Here is a 10,557-nt window from a genome sequence, read left to right as displayed (position 1 = left end):
CGATGTTTCTCTCTCATCGATGTTTCTAACTCTCTATCTCTCTCCCTTCCTCTCTGTAAAAAATCAATAAAATATATATATATATAAAAGAATCCTTTAGGGGTGTAATGGTTTAATAGAGAATTTTGGGGGTGGCGAGGGAAAGAGGGAAGGAATAAAACTGGTCATTAGTTGATAACTACTGAAGCTGGGGGCTTGGAGGGTCATTATATTATTCTCTACACAGTTAGATATGTTGAACATTTTTTTGTAAGAGGAAAAAAGAAGAATCCCATGCAATGTTCTAACTCAGAAAAGAGGGGACTGTCACATCCTTTGATAGGTTATTACTTAGAGGCCTCGCCCAGAAATCCTCAGATCAGAGATGTATTATTGAGGGGAATCTGAGAGGCATGGAAGCCATGGAGTATGGAGAGCTCAGGGGCTGGTTGGGGCCAGGGCAGTTCAGCCCCTGCAGCCCTCACTGACAACCCACAGGCCATGCTCACCGTGGTGGTGGAAGTGGAGAGGGGGAGAGAGTGTGGTAAGAAACCACACACTCATTATCAGAGGTAGTGCAGCTTGGGAAAGCCTCTTGGGAGAGGGAGAGGGCTAGACCATCTCAGGATAGGAAACTGAGGCAAAGGTTGAGGGCAGGACTCAGGAGTCCTCAGTTTCCCTCATGAGAGTTGATAAGAAGTCCACCTTTCTTAGGCCCTGAAGAGACCTGTCACCCCACACTCCTGGAGGCGCCCAACAGCATCTGCCTGCTTCAGCCCGGGACTCTGAAGACACCTGTGGAGAGGGGATAAACTATGGGTGGGGCAGGGGAAGAAGGGAGGAACACTGCTGACCCCAGCTCTGCCCACAGGAACAATGCATCACCTTTGACAGAGTCCTGGGCTCTGATGCAGCTCAGGTAGGGGGGTCTGGTAGTGCGATGGGAGCAGGGTAGGAGCCCTCAGGCCCCTGGAGCCCAGGGTGCTGAGTGCTTCCAGAGCCCTTTGCTCAGGCCAGGCTGTGCCTGTGTCCCCCTGCAGCAGGCAGAGGAGGAGCTGCTAGCACGAGTCCAGCGCACACTGGGCTCTGTTGGTCGAGGATACAATGTGGCCCTGCTGCTTCGGGGTCGGGAAACAGAGGCACCCCTGCTTGTGCCTCAGGTGAGTCCCAGAGGAGCCACAGGTAAGGAGGCTGGGGTGTTGCCTCCTCTAGGGCACCTTTAAGAACCTTCCTTTCCCCACCATAGCTGAACTAGATGTCCCTCCTTGAGGCCCCTATAGAGCCCTCACAAGATGTTGGGCCAGGGTCAAGTTATGCAGCTGCTGACAGGTCAGAGAAGGTAGGAGGCTGGGGCCGATGGAGTGAGGGACAGGAAGAAGTGGTGTGCAAAGATCAAATATCCAGGGAGGTCTCATTTTCACAGTTCTTGATAATACTAATAATGATAATAAACTTGAAAGTTTTGGGGTTCTTTTGGGACTTCATTAAAATGCCCCAAATCAAAATAGCTGCCTCAGAACCTCATGGGCCCTGCCTTAGCCCATTGAAGATGTCTGCTCAGTTGTCTAGCTTGCTGTGAACTGTGAGGCCTGGGCCTATTTCTGACCTGGACACCGTTTCCTCAACACCAAACACAGGGCACAACACAGATTTCATCCTCAGGAAATCTTGAAAGATGTTTCTTGGTCAATCCCTTTCTCAATTTCCATTGAACCCCCCTTTTTTCCACTTTAGCTGCTGCAGATGCTGTTTGAGGAAGCTCTGCCTCTTGAGAGCTCTGATCCTGTGCTTAGTACTTGTGACCTGGTGCAGGTGAGACCCTGGAGGAAAGCGAGACCTGGGGAGCCAAGGCTGGAGGGCAGTCGGAAGAGCCTGGGTCTAGCTCCATTCTGCTGTTCACCAGTGTGGGCTTACCTTTCTGGGGTCTCCTTTTTCCTGCCTGAAATGGCTGAATTTTGGTGCCTTGCTTGGCCCACAAAGCTCCAGCAGGAGGATCATGTGAGCTGAAGGCTGGGAAAAGGCTCGGTCTGTAACATCTGTTGTGTTTGTGTGATCCCAGCTCAGCCTTAGCGGGAGGACTCGGGGCCTGCCCTCTCCAGGGACAGAGAACCTGTCGGTGCTGGATGTGGCTCCTCTGGGCTTGTGAGTGACCAGGGCCCAACAGGGTCCAAGAATGTTTGTCTTAAGGCAGGACTGACACCTACAAACCAGACCCTTGGAGGTTTCCCCCCACTGCCACCCCAGAGGAGAGAATCTCTGAGCTTGGGGTCATGCATACAGGGCTCAAGTTTGCTCCCAGGACTCCATCTCACCCTCTTCCCTTCATCCCATATCCCCATTCCTCTCACTCGTCTCACCCATCCACTTACTAGTGTACCTCTTCAGCTCAACCATTATTATTCTGGGTGATTCAAGCATCTCTCTGAGCAGAACTTCAGTTTCTCCATCTGTACAATGGGAGCAATCCCAACTACCCTGTTTGCCTCACTCGGCAGATGACAGGATAAAAAATAAGGTCAAGAAGATGAGAGGCTTTTAGGGGATATACTGAGCTTGGAGCCTTGGGGATGATTCTTACAGGCTCTTGGGAGCCCCATGGGCTCCTCAGGCAGAGGTTCTGGGGAACTCTGGTGCCTAAGAGTGAGCTCAGCCTCCCCTTCCTCCAGGGTGGTGGAAGATGCCCATGAGGTGGAGGTGTCTGACTCAAGAGCTGGCTCAGAACTGTATTTGCGGGCCACAGTGGGTAGAGGCAGGTGAGGACAAGAGGGTACCTGTCACCTCCCACCTCTTAGACATTTGGCCTGATCCTAGCCTCTCCTCCACAGGGCTTGCTCTCTGTTTAATGTCACTATGTCCCACCCAGGGCCTGACCTCCTAAGGGTTCTGGGACTCTGAGTGTATGGCGAGGGGCTTTGAGGATCTTGCAGCTCCCAGGAACCCTGTAAGTCTGACAGCTATGTGGCTAGGGAGTTGGGGTGACTGAAATATGAATGTTGAGGTCCAGGGCAGCATCTGAGTCTTCTCCTTTCCTCACCTCCAACAAGCTGAACGACTCTCTTTAGCAATGGACCCCCTCAGCTTTTGCTGATCTGGGAATATCTTAATTTTTCTTACATTTTTGAAGGATAGTTGTTGCCAGATATAGAATTCTTAGTTGACACTTTTTTTCTTTCAGCATTTTAAACATGTCACCTTATTGCCTTCTGGCCTCTATAGTTTTTGATGAGGAATTTGTTTTTAATTTTATTGAGGATCTATTGTACATAACAAATTGCTTCTCTCTTGCTGTTTTCAGGACTCTGAATCCGGCTTTTGACAGTTTGATTGTAACATGTCTTGATATGGATCTCTTGGAGTTTTTCCTCCTTGGAATTTTTTGAGCTTCTTGGATGTATAGATTCATCATGTCTTTCATAAAACTGGGGGGATTTTTGAGCAGTATTTCTCCAAATATTCTTTCTGCCCCTTTCTCTCTTCTTGCTCTGGGCTCCCATTATGCATATATTTGTATACTTGATGGCATTCCACAAGTTTATTAGACTCATTTTCCTCCATTGTTTTTTCTTTCTGCTCCTCAGACTGGATAATTTGACCTCTCTTTAAGTTGGATGAGATTCTTTCTTGCGCCTGCTCAAATCTGCCCTCTAGTGGATTTTTAATTTGTTATTGTACTTTTCAGCTCTAGAATTTCTATTTTAAAAAATAATAATTGCTCTCCTTCTATTGATATTTTCTATTCACTGAGACATCATTTTCTTTAGTTTCCTGAGCATATACATATAAGATAGTTGAATTAAAGTCTTTGCCTAGTGAATTTAATGTCCGTGCTTCCTCAGGGATAGTTCCTGTTAATTCCAATGTTTTCCCTTTGAATGAGCCATATTTTCTTGTTTATTTGCATATCTCATACTTGTTCTGTTGGAGACTGGCCAATCTGAGTATTGTTTTTAAAGACGGTATTCTTCATTGTGTTGGTCTCTTAAGTCTCCATCCTTCCCCTTGGTGCTCTGATATTTTGATTATGGTGATTTAGTGATTCTAAAAACCAGATTCACCCTTCTCTCCAGGATATGCATTGTTGCTTGTTTTGGGATGGAGCCATCTGTTTGCTTAGTTACTTTTCTAGACAACTTTTGCAAAGACTGTATTCTTTGTGGTTACTGAAGTTTCCATTCTAATCTTAGTGGTGAGCCGGTGACCTGACACAATTCTTAAACTCCTGGGACAAAAAAAACAGCAGCAGCAACAACAAAAACTAAAGAAAAAAAAGGAATAAAGAGAGAAAGAAAGGGGAAGAAAAAGGAGGAGGAGGAGGGGTAGAGTTGGAAGGAGGACAAGGAAAAGAAAAAAAATTCCCTAGGTTTCTACAGATTGTCTCTGTGTTGGGTCACTCCTATGCTTAGTCAGGCCATTTATAGTTCCTCCTTAGCCTCACTTCCTGCTTTTACTGAGCCTAAAAGTCAGCCAGAGGAGAAAGCGTAGGGTCTTTTCAGGGCTTTTCTGAGCATGCATCCTGCCCTGGGCGCCTGCATGGCTTTCTAGGTTCCCCAGTACACATGGGAACTTTTTAAAGATCCCCCCAAATCTCACTCCCCAGCTTTTCCTTTGAATCTTTCATGTATCTATTGTTTACCCCAACGATTATTTTTGCTTGTTCTTTCATCTTTCAATGTTTTGGGGGAGGGGTTATATTTTAAAAACGTTTTCAATGTTTTTTTATGTTTGGTGTAACTGCTCTGCCCTGAAAGAGTTCCAGGATAAGAGAAGCAAAGGGAAGCCCCTTTTGTTAGACTTTTGGGGGAAAGCGCAACCAGTCAAAACAGACAAACACAATTCCTTGGGAACAAAACCGGCTCTGCTCCCTCCAGAAACAGGCAGCCCCACCAGAAATACAAGACCACCTCTGTGCTGGGGAGGAGGTTGGGGCTAGGTAAGTTAAGATGCCACAAAAATCTCTTACCATATTTAAGTTGCCTTTGTCCTGGATAAGCAGTCACTTGGTTGCTATAAATCTTTGACTGTCTCCCAGAGTGCTAGCAAGGTTGATTTTGGCCATTTTTGCCAGGTTTCTGGGGAGAGACCGACCCCCAGAGCTCCCTATTCTGCCATTTTCTGATATTATCTTGCTTTGCCATTTAAAAATTGGGTTATTTGTCTCTTTCTTATTGAGGTGTAAGAGCTCTTTATATATTCTGGATACAAGTGCACAATCAGATAGTCAATTGAACATTTTTTTTTTTTTACTAAGAGAATATATTATTTGTGTAATTAAATAATAATAAAATTGCAATCTACACAAGGTTGCAAATCTGTCTGTTGGTGCACAAAAGTTACTGGAAATAGTCAAACTTTCCATCAGAGTGTGATTTGGGATAGTTTCTTTCTCCAGCCACCGGTGGATGGCTTTCTTCCTTCTGCCCTCTGGCAGAGACTGCCCGCTGCTGCAGGTGTTGGCTGGTGTGGTTGTTCAAGAGGAGCTGGAGGTCTCTCTGCCCTGGATTGTCTCATGGCTCCTGGAAGGAAGTAACTACACGGTATTTTTCTTTGCTTGGACCCTCAAGGTGGCCTGGGGTGGGGGGAGGGAGAGTGTGGGGTTCTTTGGGAAGCTCTGAGATCTGGCCTTAGGCCAGCTCCACCCTCTCACCCAACCAGCTAAAGCCCCAACACTAGCCCAGAGGGAGTCTGACTCTCTGGAAGGGTCAGGATTCAGACAGGTCCCAGGGTGGCCGGCCTGCAGAAGTCTGGAGAGGCAGGGCCAATAGTAAAAGCAACCCCTCATCCTTCAGAGGCCTTCAACAGTTTACCAAGCACTGACTAGTATGTTTGGTTCTTACTAAAACCCCATGAGGCAGATCTAATTTACAGATGAGGAAAGGTAGGATCAGAGAAGGAAAGGTACCCGTTAAAAAAAACCTACAAAACTCAAGCCCCTTGACTGTCTCTAAAATCAACAAACATACATTCATTTGGCCAGCACATTCCCAGACCTCCCCCTGTGCGAGGGCCTGTGGACTGTGGAAGATAAGTTGGGCAGTTCACACCCTCAAGGATAAAGCAGTGAGAGACAGACATATGTTTATAGGCCAGTTTGGTATCATGATTAAGGGCACAGACTTTAGTGTCAAACAGACCTGGGCTTGACTTTCAGCTCTGCCAGCCACCAGGAAGTTGCTGATCTCTCTGAGCCTTAGTTGCTTTGTCTAGAAACTGTGGGGGGAGGTGGGATAAAATTTTAGAGTTGTTGCCTCACTGGAGTGTTGTGTGGATAAAAAGAGGCACCCATAGAAAGCTTAGCACAGTGACATCAGGCACATGTAAAAAGCCTAATGGGTATTAGCTGTTTTTAGGTATTAGCTGTTTTTATGAGTAGTGCAATTAATGAAAATTCTAAGTATTACAGGCAGTATGCTTTGGAGTCCAGAGGAAGGAGTGATTCACCCTGAGTCTCTTCTTACTTGGTAGCTCCCTAAGCTTGTTCTGGGCTGCTCTCTTGGGGGCTGCAAGAAGGAGGATGCAGGTAAAACAGGTGAAGCCCACCCTGTGGGATGCGGCAGAAGAGGCCCAAGCCCACCAGGCTGGCCTGAAGAGCCTGTGTTCAGGTCTCCTTGGGGACCCCCTGACAGATGATGGGCTCAGCCAGCTGGGCAGGGCCCTGTGGGAGTTGCAGGTGAGCAAGGTGAGCTCTGAAGGTGCCTGGGCCAGCAGTGGCCAGAGCCCACCTTGAACCATCTCTTCATAGGATTGTAAAAGTCTGGAGCCGGCACCCAGGAAGCCGTATGCTCAAAGGGGTTAAAGCTGAGGCTGTGGTGCTCCCAGAACCACAGGTGTATCTTTTTGTCCAACATCTTAGGAGCCCCACTGATGTCTGCCTTCCTTCCCTCTGTTTACATAGCTCTATCAGGGGGCTCTTCCTTTACTCATTAATTTTATTTTTTTCATATATTTGTATTGATTTCAGAAAGGAAGGAAGGGAGAGAGATAGAAACATCAATGATGAGAAAGAATCATTGGTCGGCTGCCTCCTGCATGCCCCTCACTGGGGATCAAGCCCGCAACCCAGGCATATGTCCCAGCCAGGAAGCAAACCTGGTTCATAGGTTTACACTTACCCACTGAGTCACACCAGCTGGGCCTCATTAATTTGTTGATTCCCAAACATTAATGACCACTCACCATGTGCTGGTCATGTAGGCCCTAGGAAATCCGGGTTCTCACGGAGTGTACAATCTGCCAGAGAGAAAGATTACAACATCATATCAGTTCTCTAAAGGGCTTGTCAGCATAGGGTTCTATGGGGCATCTAAATTAGTCTTGGGAAGGAAGATTTCAGGGGAAGTTGATTGCTGGCGGAGGCGGTCAGCAACGAGTGAAGAACATTCCAGGCAGAGAAAATGACAGGAAAAGTCTCAGAGGTAAATGAGTGCTTGATCTGTTTGGGGACTGCAAGCAGCTCAATCTTTTGAGAATAGAGTGTGATGAATAGAGTCAGGAGAGAGGGCTGGAGAGGGAAATAGGGGCTAGGTCATACAGGGCTTTGTAAATCTATTGAGATGTTTGGACTTTATCTTGAAAGTCAAAAGGAAACCACAGAAGTATTTCAAGCAGAGGACATTGCTCCCCATTTTCAGGTGAGCAAACTGAGGCTCAGAGAAGGGACGTGATGGGAGAACCAAAGGCAGCGCAGGTGCAAATGCCAAGTCCTTAGACTCAATGTGGTCCGTTCATCCTCCCGGGATGCAAGCTCACTCTTGTGCAGAAGGGGGCGCTCTCTCCCACGATTTGCCACAGGGTGGCTGGAAGGCTGCTCCGTCCAGCTTTTCCTGTTTTCCTTTTTTCCTTTTTATGATTACTTACAACTTGTTTTTACAGCCCTGGGCCTTGGAATTAAGCATGTAAGCTCCCATTACTGCTCAGTGCTTTGGGTGCCTTATCCCATTTCATACTCTCTATAACTTTAATCAGCTCCATGTTATGGATGAGGAAGAGTGTCACCTGCCTGAGGTCATGCAGCTAAGAAAGGGAGGGGCTGGGACCCTGACCAGTCTGATTTCAAAGCCCTGAGCTAAACTCAGCTGTCCTTCCCACTCCTGATATCTTCTCAGCAGGTGAGAAATTCAGAAGCAAGTCACAGCACAGGCCTCCAGGGGGAACCCCAAGGTGGGCCTGGGGCTTGGGGGTGGAATTGGGGGTCTTCACCTTTGATTTACTTAATTGCATTTTCCTCCAGTGGCAGGAAGGACAGCATCTCTAGGACCTGGGCTCCACCAAAAGCATCCTTTCAGGGACTCTGAGGAACAGGTTCCCTCACATACCCCAGGAAGGTGTGCGGGGAGTGAAGAGCTGCAGTTGCAGAGCCCAGTCAATATGTCTCTGGCTTACCCTGCCCCAACATTAGGGAGAAATATTGAACTTGTGGCAAATAAAGGACCTGAAGGTTTACTGGATCCCGAAGGAAGGGGCATGGGAAGGGACTGTTTTCCTACTGGATTAGGAGCATGCAATCTTTAGGGCCTCCGTGGCATCTATTGGAAGAGCCAATATTTTTCCTCTCCCCCCATGGCCTTCAAATCTCTGTCCAGACTACAGGCTCTTCCAGGGCCATTAGGTCTGGGATGTAGTTCTGGGAGAATCCCTGGCAATGAGATTCTGTTGGAAATGTTGGGCCCTATGTCCCAATGCCGTGTGCATACATGGCTTCTGGCTGAGCCTGGATTGATGCCACGTAGGCCTGATAGGCCCCAGATGTGGCCCTGCAGTTCTTCCTGGCCCAGGCCCAGAGTCAGAGACTGCGAGCACAGCACCACATTTAAATCCAGGAGGAACTGAAGCATTTGGGACAGGAGGAGGCAGGAGACCAGGTCAAAGTCCTGGTGGCTGGGGAAGAGGTAAGGAGGGTCATGTAGGGGATTTGAGTCTTCTAATTGGGCCAGGCACTATGCTGGTGCGCTGAGATCTGGTGTCAATCACAACAGACTGGGCCATACCCTCTCTCCTGGCCCTCACAGCTTTGTGGGGGATAGATGAGGCAATTCTTGGTGCTAAGTGCTGTGATGAGGGGAGTAGGGGCTTGTGGGAACAAAGAGATGTACCCGACCCAGGCTGGAGTGGATTAGAGATGAGAATTAAAGGACAAGTAAAGCAACCAGGGGGATCCACTAGACTCTGAGCCCCACAGGGGCAGTCTGTGCTCATCACATAGAGGCACTCGGTAAATATAACTTGTTGGAACAAATTAAGAAACAAAATTTATGTGCATGGGGCATGGGGGCGGAGTGGAGAAACATATGTTCTAAGAGATGACAATATTGTATGAAGAAAGGTCCAGAGCCAAACAATGGCAAATGGGTTCTGGGTATTGCAAACCGTCATTCTGGCTGGAGCCTGGCAGGTGCATGGTCAGAGGCGAGGCATGTGCCATGCCTCTGGATTTTGACTTTACCCCAGGATAGTGGTGAACTGTTGGAAGGCGTGTCATCTCAGCTCTGCCCCTCACTAGCCACGTGAATCTGGGTGTTAAATCACTCCTCTGATCCAGTTTTCAAATCTGTAAAATGACAACTACCTCATAGGGTGGTCCTTGGATAAAATGAGATCATACACATGAAGTGTGTAGGACAGAGTGGGCACACAGGTGGCACTCAAGAAAAAGTAAGTTGTCCCTTGGTATCCATGGAGGATTGGTTCTAGGACTTGCATGGGTACCAAAACTCATGGGTGCTCAAATCCCTTATATAACATGGCACAGTGTTTGCATGTAACCTACACATATCCTCCTGTAGACTTTAAATCACCTTTAGATTACTTATAATACCTAACACAATGTAAATGTTATGTAAGTAGTTGTTATACTGTATTGTTTAAGGAATAGTGACAAGAAGAAAAACTTGGTACATGTTCAGTTCAGACATGCAGCCACTGTGGGCCTAACTACATAGTACAACATCAGCAATAATGGAACATTAAAAATATATATATTTTCAATCTGGGGTTGGTTGAATCCGTGAATGGGATGTGGATCCGAAAGGCTGTCATCACTTAAGGCCTCCGAGAAGAGACAGCGGTGGCACCGGGAGCACACAGTGCTGAGGCTCCAGCGGGAGGCCTTCAGGCACAGCGGGAGGCCTTCGGGCACAGCGGGACACTGCGGAGCAGGACCCGATAGCCCTCTGTGACCTGCATGTGCAGGCCACCCGAGCACAGACATGCCACGTGTTACAGGTTGGTAGGGACAGAGGACAGGCCTTGAGCTGGTTACCATGCTGGCTGACAGACACCTCTGAATCTGGGCACAGGTGTTGCAAGCCTGGCAGGTGCCGTGGGAGGAACAGACCATGGCCAGAGTATCACCACCGCAGCCTGCTGGCTGGCATCCTGCAGGACACCATAAACCTGGCTGCACAGAACCAGGAGCTCCGGCAGGTTGCAGACTAGGCTGGGGCAGTCATGCTGGCCCCTTGCCCTGGGGAGAAATATGGTGATCAGGAATCCTCTCACCTTTTCTTTCTTTTTAAATTATTTACTGATATTAGAGAGAGATGAAGCAAGGGGAGGGGGTGGGGGGGTGGGGGTGGGGAGAGA

At 48.0% G+C, this 10,557-nt stretch overlaps 1 long non-coding RNA gene across 1 annotated transcript in view; it reads right to left on the bottom strand.

Moving 5' to 3' along the window:
• LOC106723870 overlaps positions 1-10,258 on the bottom strand; it is a 17,076-nt gene extending 6,818 nt beyond the window's left edge. Inside the window, exons 1-2 of the long non-coding RNA XR_001359600.1 lie at positions 10,248-10,258; positions 9,682-9,686 (exon numbers count right to left, since the gene is read on the bottom strand). This is a non-coding gene — a long non-coding RNA (uncharacterized LOC106723870). The remainder of the gene's footprint in view (positions 1-9,681; positions 9,687-10,247) is intronic.
• Between the last annotated feature and the right edge of the window lie 299 nt (positions 10,259-10,557).

The sequence above is a fragment of the Myotis brandtii genome, unplaced genomic scaffold (assembly GCF_000412655.1).
Source record: "Myotis brandtii unplaced genomic scaffold, ASM41265v1 scaffold668, whole genome shotgun sequence".
Classification (NCBI taxonomy): Eukaryota; Metazoa; Chordata; class Mammalia; order Chiroptera; family Vespertilionidae; genus Myotis; species Myotis brandtii.
Note: the sequence above shows the minus strand (reverse complement) of the source record. Positions and strands in the feature narration are given on the sequence as shown.